Source organism: Podarcis liolepis, assembly GCF_965112155.1.
Source record: "Podarcis liolepis genome assembly, chromosome: 9".
Taxonomy (NCBI): domain Eukaryota; kingdom Metazoa; phylum Chordata; class Lepidosauria; order Squamata; family Lacertidae; genus Podarcis; species Podarcis liolepis.
In genome coordinates this window covers 35362435-35382230 of record NC_139564.1, presented here as the reverse complement: position 1 = coordinate 35382230, position 19796 = coordinate 35362435, and the positions used below count along the sequence as shown (strand labels likewise).

The following is a 19796-nucleotide window of genomic DNA, read 5'->3' as shown; positions in this document are numbered from 1 at the left end:
GGTCTGCCAAGGGCAGTTTCAGTGGAAGTCAGGCCATTTATGTATTTCCAAATGTCTCATATACTCTTAACAATGTATGTGCTTGTCTCACCCACATGCTGGTGTGTTAGACACACCTGTAAAAGTGGCAAGACAAGCAATGTTTCCCATCTTCTTTTTAATGCCTTTGGCATGACTTTTGCATAACCCAACTTGGCAAACAGACGTTAAACACACACGAACACATGCAGTGAATGCAGATCAGAAAGCTAATACCTATCAGGAACATCTCATGATTTCCTTTCATTATCCATACCTTTTCACAGGCAAAGGAGTAAGGCTAATTTACTGTATTACTTTCTGCTCAAAAAGTACCAAATCAGCAAAATTAAATAGCTGGGAAAATATCATCCGCCTTACTTGACTTCAAACATCCATATGATACTTTTATTCCTTGGGAATTACACCTGTTCATGTGCATATTTCATGATGTATACATGTTGTAAAATAGGAAAATGTGTACTTCCCATGTACACAGGTTACACAGTGAGAATCATGAAGGAAAAGCAGGGAAGATGAGTTATTCCTTAAGAAATTACTCTGGCCATGAGACTGTAGCTCAAGGCAGCACCTTCCCTAATCAGAGTTGCCTGCCAAGGGTTACTGCTACAGGTCACCAATGCATTGAGTGGTTAATGTGTTAATGCTTAATAAGTCCCCTATTTCCCCAGCCTTTATATTAGAATGCATGATGTGTGTGGGGAAATTCAGCACACTTTCATCAGCATGGATGGACAAGCAAATCTGTGTTGGAAAATCTAACCCCTTGTAGAGTTGGGCCTCTGTGTTCCATGCCTTTGCTTTGATCTGACATTGATATTTCATTTTGTTTTCTTGTCTTTCTCCTCTTGTTAGTACTTAAGCAGGAGTTTGTATACTTTGCTTATGGGACACAGATACATTGTCTCTCTGTTTGCTTTCCAATACATCTCAGCTGCTTCTCCATCTACTTTGCAGCAGTGGCATCCCAAGTACATCATGTTCCATTGTATATTATTTTAATCCTCTATTTTAAGTGCTAAACTTTAGAAGTTGAGTGAGCCTAAGATATGAAGTTAGGTATGACTGTCAGGCAGGCTTTTTCCTGTTGCTTTACCAGGGATTCAGACTCCTGAAAATATATGCACTTCTTAGCAATATTTTCAGAAAGGGCTGCTTCCTGCATTCCAGAAAGCTGCCCCATGCTTGAGTTCAATAGTTACTTGGCATCATCCTCTGCTCTGGATCACACTGGATTTACGATGCTGTGAGAGGTACTTCACTTGGTTTAAGTCAAAGTTTGAACCCGCTAGCTAGGGTGCTGCTGGTCAGCACAAAAGGCCTGCCAATTTCCCAGGGCAAAAATGAACTGCCATTGCCAGATGAGGCACATCCACTAATCACTACTGCAGTTTGAAAGCAGAAATCAACCAAGACAGTAAAAACCAGCTGGCTGCATTTGAAGCAGGCGAGGGGATTTTGCCTTTTGCTTGCCAGTATTGGTGGAGGGATCTATTGCTGGAGGCAGGAAATCAAATTAGATGGACTGTTGGTTTGGTTCTGTGTGGCATGTCTTATGCTCCTAAATCCTTCATAATGAATGTATCCATGACAGGCACTTGGGGAAACTTTCCATCTCATCAGCAAAGGTGCTTTTTGGAGCAAGCCCTGGTTTAGAAGCCTGGTTTAGAAGTAAGTCGGAACTAAGAAGCAACAGTTTCCGCACTTTTCCATTATCTATTTCAAACAGAGGAAGTGGGGTCCCCCCCCCCCCCGCATTGGAAATGTCTTTGTTTCTCAGCTAAAACGAATTGATATGCAGCTTTTTCTCCCCCTTCCTGGATTTCTGGCCCTGCAAAGGTGGAGAGCTGATTCCTTCAAATATTGACTATCATTAGGGTGAGATTCTTTGAAAAATAGGCCGGTGGAGATATAGATATATATATCTATATAACGAGTCCTTTGTCATTCTGGTTTTCATCTCTTTACCTCACCCCTTTGATATTACAATGATATTGCACTGGAAAAAGGACCTTTATCAGAAGAGAATTGTTTTAAAGATTGATGAGAGGCCTGCAGGGGAAGCTGCACGGTATAAAATTTTAAAAAATAAAAGCCTCCGCATCTTTTAGGATTTCAAAGGAAAGAGAGAGAAGGGAGCCGATGTCTTGGTATATGCAGCAGATGGCATTTCTAACAGGCAAATGCTTAAAGCCCCTCTTAACAATGTGCATTTGCTCTCACTAGCTCTTCCATTGATTTCTCTCTGCCCTCCACAGACCTGGCTGCAGTTAAGCCTTGCGTCTTCCACGTGATGCTGAGCCGAATCAGATTTTCCTTTTAGTTGTTCGATCAAATTTTCCTTCCTAGAGCTTAGAAGGCTCGCTTGGGACCTTATAGTAATTGCCTCCCCACGCTGTACTGCTGATACCTTTATTGGATTGGCGTAGGGTTTCAGAGGACTGTGTTTAACATGCAGTGAGCTGCAGCAATGCAAACAGCCCCAGTGTTTAAACAAGCATCCATTAGGCCAGGAAACAAGACGGTGCCAGCCCATTTGGTGCTGTTTAGTGCTGGCAGCTTAAGGCAAACTGTGCAGTAGTGCTGGGAGGCAGGGAGGGTGGAGAACGGGGATGGGGAGAGAAAGGGGAGAGAAGCACAACTGCAGTGTCAGAAAAAAACAGGACGAGAATCTCTAGTTTTGTGGGAAAGAGGGGGGGAGGTTGTTGCGGGTTGGAACATGTGCAAAGCTCATTAATATCTCATTATGTTAGAATAGCAATCTCCCAGCAGAACGGCGTTAGCATGTACTGGATGAAGGGCTCCAAAAGAGCAGCCTGGATGTTTTTAAGTGAGATCCTTGATATCTCCCTTTGCTACCAAGTGGAGCGAGAGGAGGTGTTTTTCCTAAGCAGCAGAAATAATTATTTGCTCAGGCAAGAAGCCAAAAGGCCATAATGTTTCCTATATCAGCCTGATATAGTACTTTAAATTAAAAGGAAAACCCTGAAGAATGTCATGTTGGGTTTCTCAAAGCAGCACCAACTAGCACGTCCAACTTTCTAATAAATTTCCTTTAATCTTTCAGGAAGGTTATAAAATTTGGTTTGTTGTGAAATGATTTCATACCAAGATTTCTCTTCCTCTCCCCTTCCCCCAGTCCTGAAAAAAATAGGAAGGCAGTTTAAGGCCATATACACAAGTGAAATTTATTTTAATGTATGAGAATGCCAGATACCGAACGTAAGGAAGATTTCACATTTTGTATATTCTTAAAGTAAGCTGCATTGCATTTAGTAAAGGGTATATATGGCCAATGATAACTTCAGAACTGTTGAAATTATGGATGGTTCTCCCACTTCCTTATTTATCCAACTTACAATTCTATGCTTTTATGATTTCTGCAGCAACTTGCAAATTCTTATTTTTTTAAATCCTAATGAAAATTCATTAGCGTTTTAGTTCTCTATTTTTGTATGCAGTTTTGACTAAAGTTCATGTTTTTGCAAGCAATTTTCCCTAATAGAATGCCTTTTTCACTAAAATATGCATTTTTTTGGTTATAGAACAAGTGGAAACACTTACCATGAATTCCTTTTCTTAGCGCTTGCTGGAGGCCATATTGCAGCTGGGGATGGCACCTCCCACTTGCTCAACAGGCAAGTTCTAAACATTCAGACCACCTCACCCAGGAGCAAGAGCCATCCTGCCCCTTCCAGATTGTCCCTCCTTGGCTGCCTTTTGGAAGAAAAGTGGGGAAAGGTGAGGCTTGAAAGGTAACAAGAGGCAAGGTTGATCTGGGCAGACAGGATGGCCCTTTGCCCTGGGGGAGGTGGTCAGAAGGTTTAGACCAGGGGTAGGCAAACTAAGGCCCAGGGGCCAGATCTGGCCCAGCCGCCTTCTAAATCCGGCCCGAAGATGGTCCAGGAATCAGCATGTTTTTACATGAGTAGAGTGTGTTCTTTTATTTAAAATGCATCTCTGGGTTATTTGTGGGGCATAGGAATTCGGTCATTCCCTCCCAAAAAAATATAGTCTGCCCCCCCACAAGGTCTGAGGGACAGTGGACCGGCCCCCTGCTGAAAAGGATTGCTGACCCCTGGTTTAGACTCTGCCCGTTGAGCCAATGGGAGGCACCATCCGAAGCTGCAGAATACCCTCCAGGATCCACTGAGGAACTGTATTGCAAAGTTCAGAGAAGTGTGAATTTCACTCTGCTGCATCATGCCTGGTGCAATTTCTGGAACTGTTTAAAATACTTTTAAATGGTTCTATTGAAAATAATCAGCACACTCTGTATTGTAAAGGAATCGACACTTATCCACTGAACTGCATGAACGCTCATGTGACACTCTGAAAAACGAACAGGCAAGGGCACTTTCCTGCAGCAAAGTCCTGACATGTTAAGATCCTTCTTTCACAAATTTGTAAACTTGTATCCCACTCGTTTCACCCGAGTCCACTCCCTGTCCTAGCAAATGGAGGATGAAACAGGCCTTTTCTGCCAGAGAAGGTATTACTTTGCCCTAGTTACATTTCATGCTGTTATTGAGGCACCAGTGGCAAGATTTGGGGACAGCAATTGCATGGTACTGGGAGAGGAAAGCGTTTCCTGTCAAGCCTTAAGGCACAGGAATTATTTGAATAATTGTATCCTGATGCTATATGCTGTTTGGAATAAGCCGGGGGCCACCCTGGAAGCCCCTGGGACCTGTACCTCTGTCTCCCTCAGAAAATGCTGGAGCAACAACAAAACTTGTGGACAGACCATGTCAAGGGGTGAGGGTTGAAGTGTTTACTCGCTTAGTCCACCCTTCTCAAGGTGGCTGTTAAGGAAGAAGTTGCATGAACAGGGAAAGGGCCTTAGCTCTGTGGTTGGGCATTTGCTTTGCATGCAAAAGATCCCTGGCAGTATCGCCACACAGATCCCTATCTGAAACCCTGGAGAGCCACGGCCAGTCAGTGTAGACCAGTGTTTCCCAAACTTGGGTCTCCAGCTGTTTTTGGTTTATAGCTCCTATCGTCCCTAGCTAGCAAGACCAGTGGTCAGTGATGATGGGAACTGTAGTCCAAAAACAGTCCAAGTTTGGGAAACACTGATGTAAACAATATTGAGCTGAATGGATAAATGGACCACACTTGGTATAAGGCAGCTTCCTATATTCCTAAATTTAGGCCTTGCGACTGGTTTCATGTGCCTGGAATGGAATGCTGTGATTATGATTATTCACATGCAAGTTTGATTGAGGAGCCCATTTTGTGATCTAAAGGTAGTGCTGGTTTTATTTGTGTGTTGTATTCTTGCAGTGGTTCTCAACCTGTGGGTCCCCAGATGTTGTTGGACTACAACTCCCATCATCCTTTGCTAGCTAGGGGTGATGGGAGTTGTAGTTCAACAACATCTGGGGACCCACTGGTTGAGAAAGGGCGTTTAGGAAAGTGTCATGGGGAAAGGCAGATATTTCCCTTCATACGCTCACTGCAGGGGGAAGTCTAGCCATGTGGTTCACAAGCCAGTCTTGAGCAACTCTGTCAGCCATATAAACCGTGATGGGCCACTAAGTTCACGAACACCTGGCACCTCTGAAAAATGAAACAGCAGACCTAAGCCCAAAGTTAAAATTGTGTACTGCTGCATAAATATTACAAATAATTTATTTTAGTTTCTGTTACACTGGTGTGAACATTCTATGATAATGTGCAAAAGAAAAGTTAACAGGTGGATGCTTAATTAAGTTATTCATAAGAACTGGAAGAAAGAGAGAAACCATTCTATTGTATTAGAAGTGCAAAACACAGATTACTTCTGACCTCCATTAAAATGTATGCATATCCATGGAGTTTGGTATATTGTACATATTTGAATGCTCTATTCCTATACATTGAAATAATTTCCGTTTCAACATTTTGATGTGTTTCTATGGTAGTTGAAACAATATTAGAGCCCTCCAGTGGGCAAACTCATTTTTCTAGGTTATGGAAATTCTGCTAGGGTAGTGTTTTTATTAACATTTCTTTTGCATTTCCCTTTGTCAGCAAAATGTGTTTTTAGCTTTTGTTCTAAAGAAAAGTAAGGATATTAGACTTCGCAATAGTTGATAAGAGGTGTGCATCCTTGATGCTAGTGGAAAGAGGTCAAATGTTTGAATGAGAAAAATTAAAATTTACATTAGCAATGCTAACTTGGCTCCATATTCAGGGCTCCAGGTTCCTGCGTTAGAAGTTTGTCAACTTGTGGTGCCACATCAATTGTATAATTTGGATTCTCTGAATATACTGCAAAGCCTGTACAATACTGAATAAGAAAGGGACAGCATTCTGCTTCGCTCCTTCTGCAAACCAGTAAATGCAATGTTCTGTGGTTTATAGGTATATCTGGGGCTACATTCACATGTTTCCCTAACTGTTAATTTCCACATTATGTTTGAGCTTCCATACAATGTAGAAGCCACTTCAGAAAACTGATGGAATATAGTGCATGCTTAGTGCTCCTTTCTGCGATTTTTGATTCCAGAAAAAAATGCCTTTGCGGACCCCTTAACATCAACTGTGGGCATAAAATGCTGAAATTTGGGGGTGGTATACCAGCCCTGCTGTTTTCATGGGTGAATCATGGGGGAACAGAGGCATGCATGTGTGAAAAGAATGAGGTGTAGTGACCTGCTGTGCCACACAAATACAAATATTATTTATTTGTGCAGCTAAAGCTGTTACAAAACAAACTAAAATGCATAAAATGTTACACAGTTAAAGTAATTATTTAAACCAGGCAGTCAGATAAGATTTTCCTCCCCGACATAATGTAACTTCTCATCCCCACAAACTTTCCTCCTTAAAATTGCTGCTCTAAAGGCAAAACAGGCCACTTTTCCAGAGTTGCAGGGAGACCTCTCCCATAATAAAAAGTTACGACCTTGGCCAACTTGTTATTTCTGAGTCTAACCAACTTCACAGTGTTGTTGTGATGATAAAATGAGGGATAAAGTGAGGCACTGTAAGAAACTTAGAACTGTGACTCATAACCTTCCACCTTAAAGGAACCGATTCTATGATCTTGAGATTTAAGCTATTACGGTATATATTTGATGATGGTGCAGTCATGCTGTCCTTCCCTCCAGTTGTTTTTTTTTTGTACATATGGAATACTTAGACCCAGATCTATTGTTATGTGGTGTGGCAGTATACCAGATGAGATGTTCCATATGCTTGTCTCTTCCACTCCTGTGTTTATGCCTTTTTTTTCCTGTGGTGTAGTTTGACCTTCTGGTCCATGTTCTTGAAGCTATCCTCCTCGGAGCACACAGCTTCTGTTATACCCTCAGGAAAAAATGTCAAACATAAGCCCTTCCTCTTGGCATCCCCATCTCTTTCAAAGCCTGTCGGCTGTGATCCTCGACATGCTTTGTCAGCTTATTTGCTTCACTGGGGCTTGCTCTAAAACAGCACTTGGAAGACCAAGCAGCCAGTGGCCTTTGTAGCACAAAATATGTTGTTTGCATTCAACAGTCACAATAGTTTCGATGTTAGCAACTGCAGATGCTGCTCTCATTGTCCTAATTTCAGTAGTAGTCTTATGGGCTTGATTCCCTTTCCATGAATGCTAGCTACTGCTGAAACAAATTAGCACTTTGGAGTGTTTTCAGGCCTCCATTGGAGGAATCTCATAAATCAAATACTGTGGAATTTTTGAAAGCCGTCTCTGGATTCTGGTAAAGTGCAAGGGTGTAAGACTTTCCACAAAGTGGCTTACATCATTTTTTTAAAAACATATTTACAAAACATTGAAATCATCCTCAGAGCAACAGCAGCAAATTCAAGGCTCGTCCCCACTTCACTTGTCTTGTGCATAGAAAAAGCATGGATCCAACTGGTTTTCCACTTGTCCTGTGCTTTCTAGAAACAGGTTCGAGTGGTTTTCTGTTTCACTTCCTCAGGGAAATCCACTCTTTACAGCTGTATTGGAACAAATGTCAATCTGTGAAAACCCCAATTGACAGTTCCTCCAATTTCAAGGTAAGGAGCAGGTTTCCCCTGGAGGAAGCAGTGGGAGAAATGTAAATGTGGATGAGCCCTCAGTAATGATATGATAACCTTAAAACTTAAAAACAATACAAGAAGTTGGGGAGGAGGGAACCAAACCTATATATGTGCTGCAAAAGCTCTATGAAGTCTGCTGCCCATGTCTTAACGAAGCAAAAGTCAGAAGAGCCTCAGGCAGGCGTTTGGCAACCAAGTGACACCTGTGGCTGTCTTGGATGAAAGAGACTAGAATTGGTATCTTTTTTCCTTTTTTTCCAACAAAATCTGGCACTAATGGCAGAGCTTCTTTTGGGTGTATGTAAAGTGCCTTTTCCATGAGGGGAGCTAACCACCGGTTTTAAAAATGGATCTAAGGACAAAGTATTTTCCCCACCTCGCATAGAAGACATGAACTTAGCAGACCGTCAAGTCCATTCCTCAGTCGCCGGCAGAATTATCCACAGATCCACTTATGCTATAGAGAGTTTCCAGAAGCAGAGAGCAGGTGCTCACTGGTAAGACCTCTCTGTAGAGCAAATTGTTACAGATTATTCAAGCAAGTAAACTAAACTGCACACTGCACAGAAGGCAGAAACATGAAGGCATTCACAATAGCAATGGAAAATCAATGATAAAAACATACTTTGCCCCTAAACCCACCAACCAAAGCTCGGGTATTACACCATTCATTCTTTTCTTCTTTAGCCCTGAAAGAAAATAAGAAAGATTTCCGGAATGGCAGATGCTGTGGTCATAATTACAGTCTTAAACCCTGCTCAGGCATTACTTAGTTCTGCAGAGATGCAGCTCCTTTGCAGTTATTCAATCAAAACATTACTCAAGCCATGATCTGAAGACCACTCATGGAAGGGGGCTCTTAAATGCATGGAATTGCAACCTGTGCACAGGGAATTGTAGTGTTTGTCTCCATATGACTGGCCATCTCTAGAGCTGTAAGAAAGGAAGCTGTTGAGAAGCGCACATGTCTTTGCTACTGTGAACAGACTGATCTTCTATTAATCACTGTCCCTTATAGCAGTAGACAAAGATAACTCTGGTTTGCCATGACAAAGTGTGTTTCCCTCCGTCAAAGGTAAAGAGGAAAGAGAGAAACTAACTTGCCAACAAGCATTGTACTTTTGTGTACCAAACATACTAAAGTACATATCTTCAAAAATTGATTTCAAAGCTTTTCCAAAGCAGTATGTGCTTCGGCCAAAGAAGTGATGTTACAGGTCCTAGCCAATAGGTGCTTGTGGCAGTTGTATAGAACTCTAGCTCTGGCTTTAACTCTGATTAGGCCAGGCATAGGCAAACTCTGGCCCTTCAGATGTTTAGGACTACAATTCCCATTATCCCTGACCACTGGTCTTGTTAGCTAGGGATGATGGGAATTTAGTCCCAACCATCTGGAGGGCCAGAGTTTGCCTATGCCTGGTTTAGGCATTCCAAAGACCTCACATAGTGATGAAGAACATACCAGCTCTGCCTCTGTGTTGCAGTCCCCATTGCCCTCCATGAGTTACAGCAGCCATCACCAACTTGGCACCTTCCAGTTGGACTACAATTTGTGCTCCAAATCATGATGGGCAATAGGAACTGTGACCTGGGAAAGGGCTGAGACTCACCGCTGCTCTCCTTTATGACATGAGAGAATATGGAAAGCTAATGCAGGGCTTCTGCCTTGGGAATGTGGGTGGACTTCTGTAGGTAGATTTTCAGTTTACACAGGTGTTTTGAGGTGCTTCCAAACCGCTGAAGAAGCTAATTTAAGATAGTGGTTGAGATGTGATGTGGGAGAGGGGAGTAACGTGGCTGTTGCATGCAGCAAGGGCAAGAGTTTTTGAGTGAAAAAGACCTAATTGCCAACATAAATATAATCCTAAAATCTTTTGTCTCTGGACAGACAAAACCTATTCCGAGAAGTATGTATATATTTTTTACCACAACAGGATGAAAAGATACAAATGAAAGTCCATTAATGAGAGTAAGGATTAACAGGAGCCCACTTTGTGGATGTGCTGTGGTACATTTCCGCAACACACCTGAAAACAACATACAAAGCTCTGTACTTTTAGGAGCTTTTAGTGGTAAGCTGCTGAACTCTCACAGTGACATTGCCTTGGATCTTGTTTACCCAGTGAAGACCTAGCTATAGAAAACACCATTGTGGGGTTGTTATTGTTTTGCTCTTTTTAAGTAAAATAAAACAACAACAAAATAGAAAACACTCTTAAGATTGTCAAAAAGCACAAGGCTGTTATGGGATGGGATGTAAAACTTCATTAGCCTCTTGAATATATACAGAGTACTGGATATAGAACTAGCTTCTATAAATTAGGGATATTATTGTGCAAATTCTCCAGGTGGTTCAGTGGGTTGATGTGTATTCTTAACTGTGCTTTATTCAATTGTTTTGCTTTAAATTTTGCACCCTGCACTAGGATCACCTGTAACCAATATTTTAAATCAATAAAAGAAATAAAAAGAGGGTGTCATTTATGATAGCAACTAGTAATAAACCTAAAGGCTCTTTTATGTCCGTTTTTATCCATTTGCTTCAGTTTTAAAATACTTTCTTCTCAAAGTAAATATCAGATGCAGTAGTTTTTATATGAAGTGCAGACAAGCTAGATGTATATTAGTCACTGGTATAATTTGGAGACATGCATGCTGTAGGAAAGCAGGGATATTCTTAGATTCATTAATTATAAGGAGATACCTTGAAGTTCAGGGCAGCAGTGGTTAATCTTCAGATGTTGTTGGATTCCAGCTCCAAAAAGTATGGCCAACATTCAGAGTTGATGGTAGTTGTAATCCAACAACATGAAGGGTTTTAGGTTCCCTTCAACCAATCCAGTTTTGGGGGTTTGTTTAAACAACAATACATTTTCCATTGCTGTTGATTCAGATTTTCTTTTGTTAACACTGGTTCTTTTTTATTGTTCAAAAGAATTAGAAATTATTTCCCTTCCTGTAGCAGGTGGTCAGGTAGGCAGTGGCATTCACCTGACCTCTGGTCACTTGTGTCACTCCTGCAAGCCAGGATGGAGAGGGGGAGCAGTGAGGAGGTAGTAAGGTCTGCATGGTGCAATTGCACCAGCAAGAGCACTGGATTGGCGCTGCCTGTGTTATGCACCACACTGACCTCACCCTACCAACTGCTGCTGTTCGCTTCCACAGTGGCCAGCATGTTAGCTGTTAGCCTCTTTCTAAGGGCCTCTATGGTCAATTCCCCAGTCAATAAGCAGACCTTCCTGCCCCTTTTTGCTGCTTTTTGGTGTACGATCTGCTTGTGTTCCCTCAAGGTTGCTGCGTAACATTGTTTAGGTGTGAAAAATATGATACTCGGGGAGATACCAGGTTGAATCCAATGTAGCGCTATGTGAATGTTTGTCAGCACAAGGATTTCTGCCTGCACAATGAAATGTTCTCCCCCTAACCTTCCCCTGCAACCCCTAAATATATTCTAGGCAATGGCATAGCATGGGTGGGCTGCCCTGGGCAGTGATAGGAGACTCTATAACCCTGAGCTCTCACATAAATAAAGAGCCACTTAATTATGCGGCATATATATAAATCCAGCAGCTGTTCAAAGTATGCAAAGTTTACCTTGTAATCTTGAAACCCATTTAGTTAAAAGTAAGTATTGTTATTGTAAATGGAATTTACTGCCAAGGAATTGTAGAGAGGATCATAAACTGCCAAGTCCCCATCTATTTTTGTGAAATAATCACTATCTAAATATTCTAGATATAAACTTTGGGCATCCATAATAAAGACACCTCTGTGAACAGAAGTATATTTTAATAGGATGAGCAGGGAAATTGCTTCTTTAAGTGACGTGACTATGGAAACTGAGTGTAAATAAAGAGCAAGGCAGCATTTCAGTCTGAAGTCAAAGACAGGAAGTGGGCAGAGCTCTCTGAGACCAATGACAAAATTTCTTCCCTGACATAATCATTACACTGGGGTCCAGTTGAGTTTGCAGATAATTTAGTATTGAAAAAATTAATTAGACCTGTGCCTGTAATTGCTGCAAACATTCCCAAGGGACTCTGTATTCTTGGTCTCTGCTTCAGAACCTATTATTTTGTGTGTTTACATTAATGTTTGCTGCTTTCCCGCATGTTAAGTAGACCAAAAATGAAGAAATGAAAATACTACCCTTTAATACTGATGGAAAACACCAGGACTATTATGGGATGCTGACGCATATATAGTCAAATATTGTCCACAGAATTCACACCCATATCATAATAAGTCTCAGCTGCAACATTTCAACCATGCAAAAGCACTACATGCCTTCATCCAGGCAAGCAAGAGGCATTATTGCAGTTCAAGGAAGTTCTAGCCATACAAAAGCACTTGAGGAACAGAGGGGTAAAATGGAGAGGTAAAATGGAGCGTTCTGGAAGAGGGCAGGGAGCATCCATGGTGCAACATTATGTGGAGCTCCCACTTGTATGGATGCTAATGTAATGCTAAGTATGTTTGGTACTTTTGACTTTACGCTACAATATACATGGGGCTACATTTTAAAGATCCTTTGAAAGCTACAGCTGGTAAAAATGCATCTACTAATAGGACCAGAGGGTCGTCAAATATAGCACAAATTTCATCAGCCTCTTTGGTTATCAGTTCATTTCCAGGCTCAGTTCAAAGTGCTGGTGTTTACTTTTAAAACCCTAAATGGTCTGGGACCAAATTATTTGAAGGACTGCGTTCACCAAAATGAACCCACCCAAGACCTGCTATTGACTTCAGGGGGCTTACTCTCTGGCCCACTACAAACAGAAATAAGATGGGCAGATACCATGGAGAAGGACTTTTCACGGGTGACCCCATATCTTTGGAACCCTTTGAAAACTCTACCAATCTCCCTCTTGGGAAATCTTCATGCAAACCTTGAAGAATTTGTGAAGCCATTTCTGAATGATTTTATTCTGACTTTAAAGGGATTTCATTTATATGTTTGTCACACTTCGTTCATTGTGACTTATTGTGGTTGTAAATCTTATTTTGGTAAACTCTAGAGAGGGCTTTGTACTAAAAGGTGGCACATGAATATCTGAAATAATTTACTACCCTTGTGGTCACTTGCTTTTTGCTTCCAATTGTAGGCATGGAGTCTAAGGAACATTGTGGTTATTTTAGAGGTATGCAGCCAATTTCTGCTTTGCTGAAGCATTTTTAAAATGTGACATAAGAAATGTTTAGCATATGAATTGGGTAGTTCATCCCCTTCCCCTTTATCACACATTCATGTGATTATGACTGAGAAAAGTCAAAAGCTGGCCCAGTAATCTGACATTCGGCAGTGCATTTCTCATCCTTTGTTAAGGACAAATCGCGTTTCATTGACTACGTGAAATGTGGAGTTAGTTAAGACAACCCAAAGTCCAGACACCTTCCTTGCTCCTTATTTCTGATTGTGGAGAAATATAATCTGGACGCTGCCTGCTAATCTCTTTGGAGTGTGTTAGATGGAGGATATTTCCCCTGTGAAGAGGTTGAAGTATTTGACCTCAATACACATTCCAGACTCACAATTCTGTGATCCTAATACTCAATCATCGCTGCAGGAATGTAAGTTCATTTGAGCACAAATGACAGCGTAGCTCAACTGAAATGACACAGAGAATAAGAAACATCAATTTTAATAGAGATTTGAATCAAGGGATGATGAAGAATGTAGCATCCTTTGTTCTTTCTTCAAACCTGTGTCTTAGTGGAAGCATTTATGGATGTGTTTATTTATTCACGTATAAGATACAGGCACACCTATGCACCTTTTAACACCACCACATACAATGCCATAATCTCGGTGCACTCGATTATTTCTGTCCTTGTCCAGGTTGTCAAACCAAAAATCCCATTATAGAAGATTCCTGGGACCTCCAGTTCTGCAGATTCATGGGCTCCTTGGTACTGTGAAGTAATGGATGTTCTGTTGTGTTATTGGTCCCCTGTCAGCACTTGTTTGCGATTTTTTTTCAGCTGGAAGAACCTGAAGTGGTTTAAAGACAGCAAAGTTGGTGGAAGCATGCCCATTATATGCCCAGTAGATTAAAGTCTCTGTGATAACAATTGGAGCCTCCCTGTCTATGGTCTTGCTGACCACTGAGCTTAGAGTGGGCGGAAATGGCACAAAATGCTATGAAGTCTGTTTGACTTTTATGGTCAGATGTGAAGCCGAAAGAGAATTCAGCCTCTGAGCTTGTTTTGAAGGAGCAATAAAAGCGCTAAACAGCAGCAGCCCTGGTCACTCCCTATACATAATTGAAATAGCTGCCCACTGAAGTCAGAATGAGATCGGGGGGTGGGGTGGGGAGGGAGCTGTGTAAGTGGCTCTGACTGTTGCTATAACAACAGCACCTTGGTCTAATTTCTTCTGAAAAATGACTTGCTGCTAGTGGGATGAAGTGGAGCAGCTTTTTGCAGCAGATGAAAGCTCTGTCGACAGCCTTAAGTGCTCCCTTGTTTATGTAGTGCATACTCCATGGTGTGGCCACTATAGTCCTGCTGAAAATTCCAAGATGAGCTAGACCACGTGTGGGTGTGTATGTGTGTTGTAATATGTAGATATACTTTTTAACTATTAATAAACAGCGCCATAAAGTTTAGCGGTCTCCTAGCCCAGGACCAGGTTCCTCCTCTTATAAATGGCTTATAAATAACCCAATACTCACTCATGTCCACCAAAGTCTACTGCTTTGGGAGTAAAAATACTTTGCCCCTATTTTTTTAATATATTTTTTTGTAATGCTATTCCAGGGCACCCCACCTCATAGGGAACAATGGATGTCAGTTATTTCCACATGTAACATATCCATAGAAACTAATGGATGTTCATTAAATTAAGGCACCCCAATTCCCATGAGATTTTGCAATTCCTGCAACTCTATCCGTTGCCTGTGAACAAAGCTAAAGTCTTACCGCCATGCTCATCCTTTATGCCAGTTTTAAGTAACTTGATTTGTGCAGCATCGGATGACATGCACAAGCAAGAATTTGTCTATATGTCATGGTAAACCATAGTTTGAATAGTTTACTGTGAACGTGGAGATTGTACCTGTTTCACTCCTCCCCTAGCGTGAATGGGAGCAACAAGTCACAACATTGGCTTAGTGTTATGTCAAGACTGAGGGACGTGCTTTGTTTCACTCCAAAGAAATCACAGTTGGGAGGCAAAGAAGAAACCTTGGCTTCAGATCCCTGGTTTAGATGTAGCACAAAGCTAGGGATTGTGTGGTGTTCCTGCTTGCACTAAGGAAGGAGCAAAGTGAAAGCCAAACGGTGTTTTTATGGTAAACCATTAGCTGTTGTTTACCATGACACACAAATGGAGCCACTGGTTCATTTCAGGGAGGGGAAAATGCACCCACCCACCTCACACACATTTATTTTCAACAGTTTTGTAGGAGTGTGGTAGGGCTTTCTTCAGTCAGAGCTCACTGGAACTGAGTTCCAGCACCTCTTTGGTGTGTTCTGGCACCTTTTTAGTGTTGTGGTGCCATTCCCTAGCATGCTGCTTGGGGCTGCATGACAGAGGCGGTGGGTGGCCTGGCAACTGGGCGGAGGTTGGTTGCGTAAGGCGGAAGCTGATATTTCCTTGCAGCAGTGGGGTAAGTGGGCGTAGAAGAGAAGGTCCTCTCCCTGAAAAAAGCTCAACAACTACAGATTCTGTAGTGTGAAGCTGCATTTGGAGTAGTAGCTATTTTCAGTTGAGGAGTGTCTACAACGTAAAGAAAGGTTGGGGAACCTTTTCCAGCCCATTGGCCAGATTCTGTGATGGATAGCCTTTAGGGCAGGGATTGGCAACCTAAGGTCCATGGGCCACAAGTGGCCCATGGGGGTCATTTAACCGGCCCACGAGCCAACCCCAAACTGAGCTGCTCACTCGGCGAGTCCCTGCGTGCTGTGCTAAACTAGCACAGCGTGGCATGGGGTTTCGTTTCTGTAGCGCTGGAAATCGTGTCTGTGTGGACACTGGAAATCATGGGCACGCGGGCACGATCCGGCCCACGGAGGGATCTCCACTGGAATGAGCCAGCCCAAGTGAGGTAAACATTGCTGACCCCTGTCTTAGGGGGCAGGGGCTGCAGGCTAGAGGCCAAAGGCACTTGTAAAGAAGAGATGGAGTCTTACCTTTATACAGTAGGTTATATTCCAGCCATGCCAAAGCCACACACACACCCCTACCTCTGCTGAGGAAAGCAAGCAGCGTTATCAGAGCGCAAGGGCACATTCCAGCCAGGCAAAAGCACCCAAGGAGGGCATGGAGCAGGACCAGCTTGAAGAAGGACCAGTTAGGAAGACCTGATGGGTCACATAGGGCCTCTGGGCATGTGGTAAAGGGACATGCAGTGAAGCTGTAGTGGGATTTTTTGGGAATTTATTGGAGACCTTTGAGATCAGCAGCCTGGTCATCTTATTTCCTTAAAGTGTGGTAATGTAATTGACCACAGTTTAATCCTTGACATCACACCCACTTGTTCAGATGAGAAGTGATCATATCCCCCAACTCATTTTCAATGCTGAAGTGCTCAGGGGATATTTAGGTTTTAAGTGGCAGGCAACCTGCTAGGTTACTGAGTCGAGGGTCTACAGAGGAGTGTGGGAAGCACACAATAGCATCAGACTTCATTATGCACCATCCATTTGACAGGGGAAGAAACAATAAATGTAACCCATGCCCGAAGGATGCGTCACTCCCTTGGGAAGAAAGCAGCAACTCCGTCAGCCTCATTCCACCTGCATTTCATTTCACGCAACTGTCCCAGGCTAGATTTGAACTGGGGTTGTCGGCTGCACCTCTTTACCTGTAAGGAGGCTGACTATCCTTACTTTACCTGTAAGGAGGCAGCAAGCAACTGTCTCAATTGCTTGCTGAATTACCTTTGACGATGCTCCACTATTTGTACATAACCTAACTGATGTAAAGTATGTATGTAATAAAAAGGGTTTCTGGTGTTAGGAATGCATACTTTGTCCACAGGAAGAAGTTGCTGATTTGAGAAAAACACCAGGGAAGGAGGGAATGACAGTTATTTGCCTATGGAAGCAGTGTAGGCATACAGGGCCAAATACCTCAGGCTAAGGAATGTTTGCTTAATTTTGTTTATTGATTTTGCATAGCAACCTATTACATAAATTGCAAAACTAAATATAAAAGGCAATTGGACATTGCCAGATCCAAGAGTAGTTTGAGGTAGCAAAGTGGAGCAACAGAATTGGGAGCTGTGCCACTTCGGACTGGAAGTGGGAGAGTCATATTTTTGAATGTTCCCCCATGTGAAAGGAAAGAAAAAGAGGTATCAGATCAGTACAGCAGGGAGCTGGGTAGGTTAATTTTATTTTTTATTTTTTTTACTAGAGGCAAGTGTTTGTTTAAGCACATTTTTTTTAAAAAGTGTTTTACCTGCAGTCTGAAGTGGTACCGTCCATCATTCTGCCATGTCACTCTACCACCTCATTCTTGGTAATGTGTAGAAAAGCACCAAACTGACTATCACCTTTAACATATCTCATTGCTAAAGGATTATGATACTCCCTTGTAAGGAAAAGCAACAGGCACAAAAATAAAGAAACAGGAAAGGGAAGGGCAGTAGCCAAGCTCAGCACATCAAAAGAGCAGGAGAAAAGGGAAGCAGATCAGATAGAATCCACTTTTCCTCACAGAGAAACAGAAGAATTTTATTACTGGAGTGTATGAACATGCTTTGTAGAACAAGTAGCCAGCAGTATCTGAGGCATGAAACTTATTTGGAAGAGACTGCAGCTGCAAGTCATTTCTCCAGCTTTGTCTTAAAAACATTGTCCAATGTGTTTAAAGAGAGTTAAGAAGACAGACTGAAGTGACAGGCTTTTTGAAGCATCTTCCTTCCACATTAGAAGAGTTGTTTTTCATCCCAGTGCCATCACTTTAGTGGTAGTAAAAGGGCTTAAGTGGGATTGAAGTGGTGCCTGAGCCTTGTCTTGTGAATGTAACTCTCAGTAGAATGACACTAAACAGTGCAGGAAAACCAGTGAGTTGAGATAGTGGTATCTCACAATTAAGGCAACAGTGGCAATAAACTTCCTTATCTACCCCAGGCAAGAGAAGGACGGCAAAATGTAGGTCCTTATTTCAAAATGGCTGCAAGCTGAGAAACAGGATTTGCAGAACCGATTGGGTTCTGCAAATACAGAAGATTTATTGGGTGCCACTTCCAAGAGGGTGATTGAGATGAGGCCTGCCTTTGCTTTGCCACCAAGTATATAAAGGCTGGTATGTGTTGCTGTAGAAAACGAGGTGGGTAAAGGAAAGCTGAGCCAAATTCATGGTATATTATTAATTTTTATTATTTAAATATTATGTTAGCCACCTTTGGCAAAAATCCCCCTGACGCCATTTTTACACCCCCAAACCAGGATGTTTCAGGAATTTTCCTGATGTATGGCAAGCCTAGCTCATGACAAATGCTTTACATAAAAAGAGGACAGGATGGTGCATTTCAGAACATCTGGCAGAATTTCTTAGAACTTTGTGCAGAAAGCAGATCCCTTTCTCTTGTGCCGCCCACCCATCTACACTGTGTTTGTTGTTGTTTTTTAATTATTTTAAAAATCCCCTTCCCCCCTTCCTTCTGTAACTGGGAAATGGGGAGAGGAATTATTTTATAGTAGAAATATCAAAAACTTTGAATTAAAAAAAACCTCCTTTGGAGGCTGAAAGGGACAGGGGAGGTCCATTGCATGCATGGAAGTCTGTTGCACCAGCAGAGCTGCAATGTTCAATACAACCGCTAGATTATAAATATAAGAATCCACTGGAAGGCAGTAGCAGTCCATACACATGTCAGTTATCAAAACTGAGAATTTATGTTAGCATCATTGATGATAGAGTCCAGGATGGGGAACTTTTGCAGCTGAAGGGGCCAATATTCTCTCATGGAAAAGGTTCCTGAGCTGCTTACCAGTGATGGGCGTGGCCAAATGTAAAAATTGGGGGGAGAAACAAATGCAACTCTTAGCTTTATGTAATAGGCTGCATTCAAGCCATGCACAATTCAGAGGTTTCTATACACACCTTTCTCCATCAATGAAAGTAGGAAACACTACTGCAGTTCAGGGACACAATTCCAGTCAAGCAAAATCACTCAAGGAGGGTGTAGAAACACACTTTGTGTGCCCCCCTACCCCCAACTGCTATACCCTTTTTGCCCTGTTTGCTCCTTTCTTTCTCCCACATGGCTCTTTATCACCAACAGAACATCTATCCAGCATGCTACGCAGGTGCAAATGCTGAGAATGCTATAATGCTGAAACCTTGCAGGCTCCACCTGTAGCTTAAGTATTAAAGTAGGTCTGTAGAACAGGGAGGACTCTGAGCACCATGAAACAAACATCTCCAGTACTGATGACTGAAGCAAGATGTATGAAAGAGCTGTTTTTGTTTTCCATTGCATATGCTACATTTCTTTTGCCCCATTAACATCTCTAGTGATACAGATTTTCCCCTCCTCTTGGAACAGTATGAGCATTGAAAATGGTTCTTTGGCCAGAAACAGGAAGAATATTAATTGTGTACCCCATGGTGAACAATGGCTGTATCACTCAGCACTTGATGGGGGAGTGTTGTGTGCCAATGAGGCACAGAGAGAAAGTATACAGGTTATGAATTATAATAAATTTTCTGTGAGTATAGTTTATTGCATAGAGTGTTTTTTGTTTATGAAGGGCAGAAGTGTGAGCAAGAGTCTAATTAATGATTT

The 19796-nt window shown here is 42.1% G+C and overlaps 1 protein-coding gene across 1 annotated transcript in view; it reads left to right on the top strand.

The window, feature by feature from the left end:
• Positions 1–19796, top strand: part of MAML3 (mastermind like transcriptional coactivator 3) — a 272708-nt gene that overhangs the window by 130668 nt on the left and 122244 nt on the right. The gene's annotated exons all lie outside the window — the stretch shown is intronic.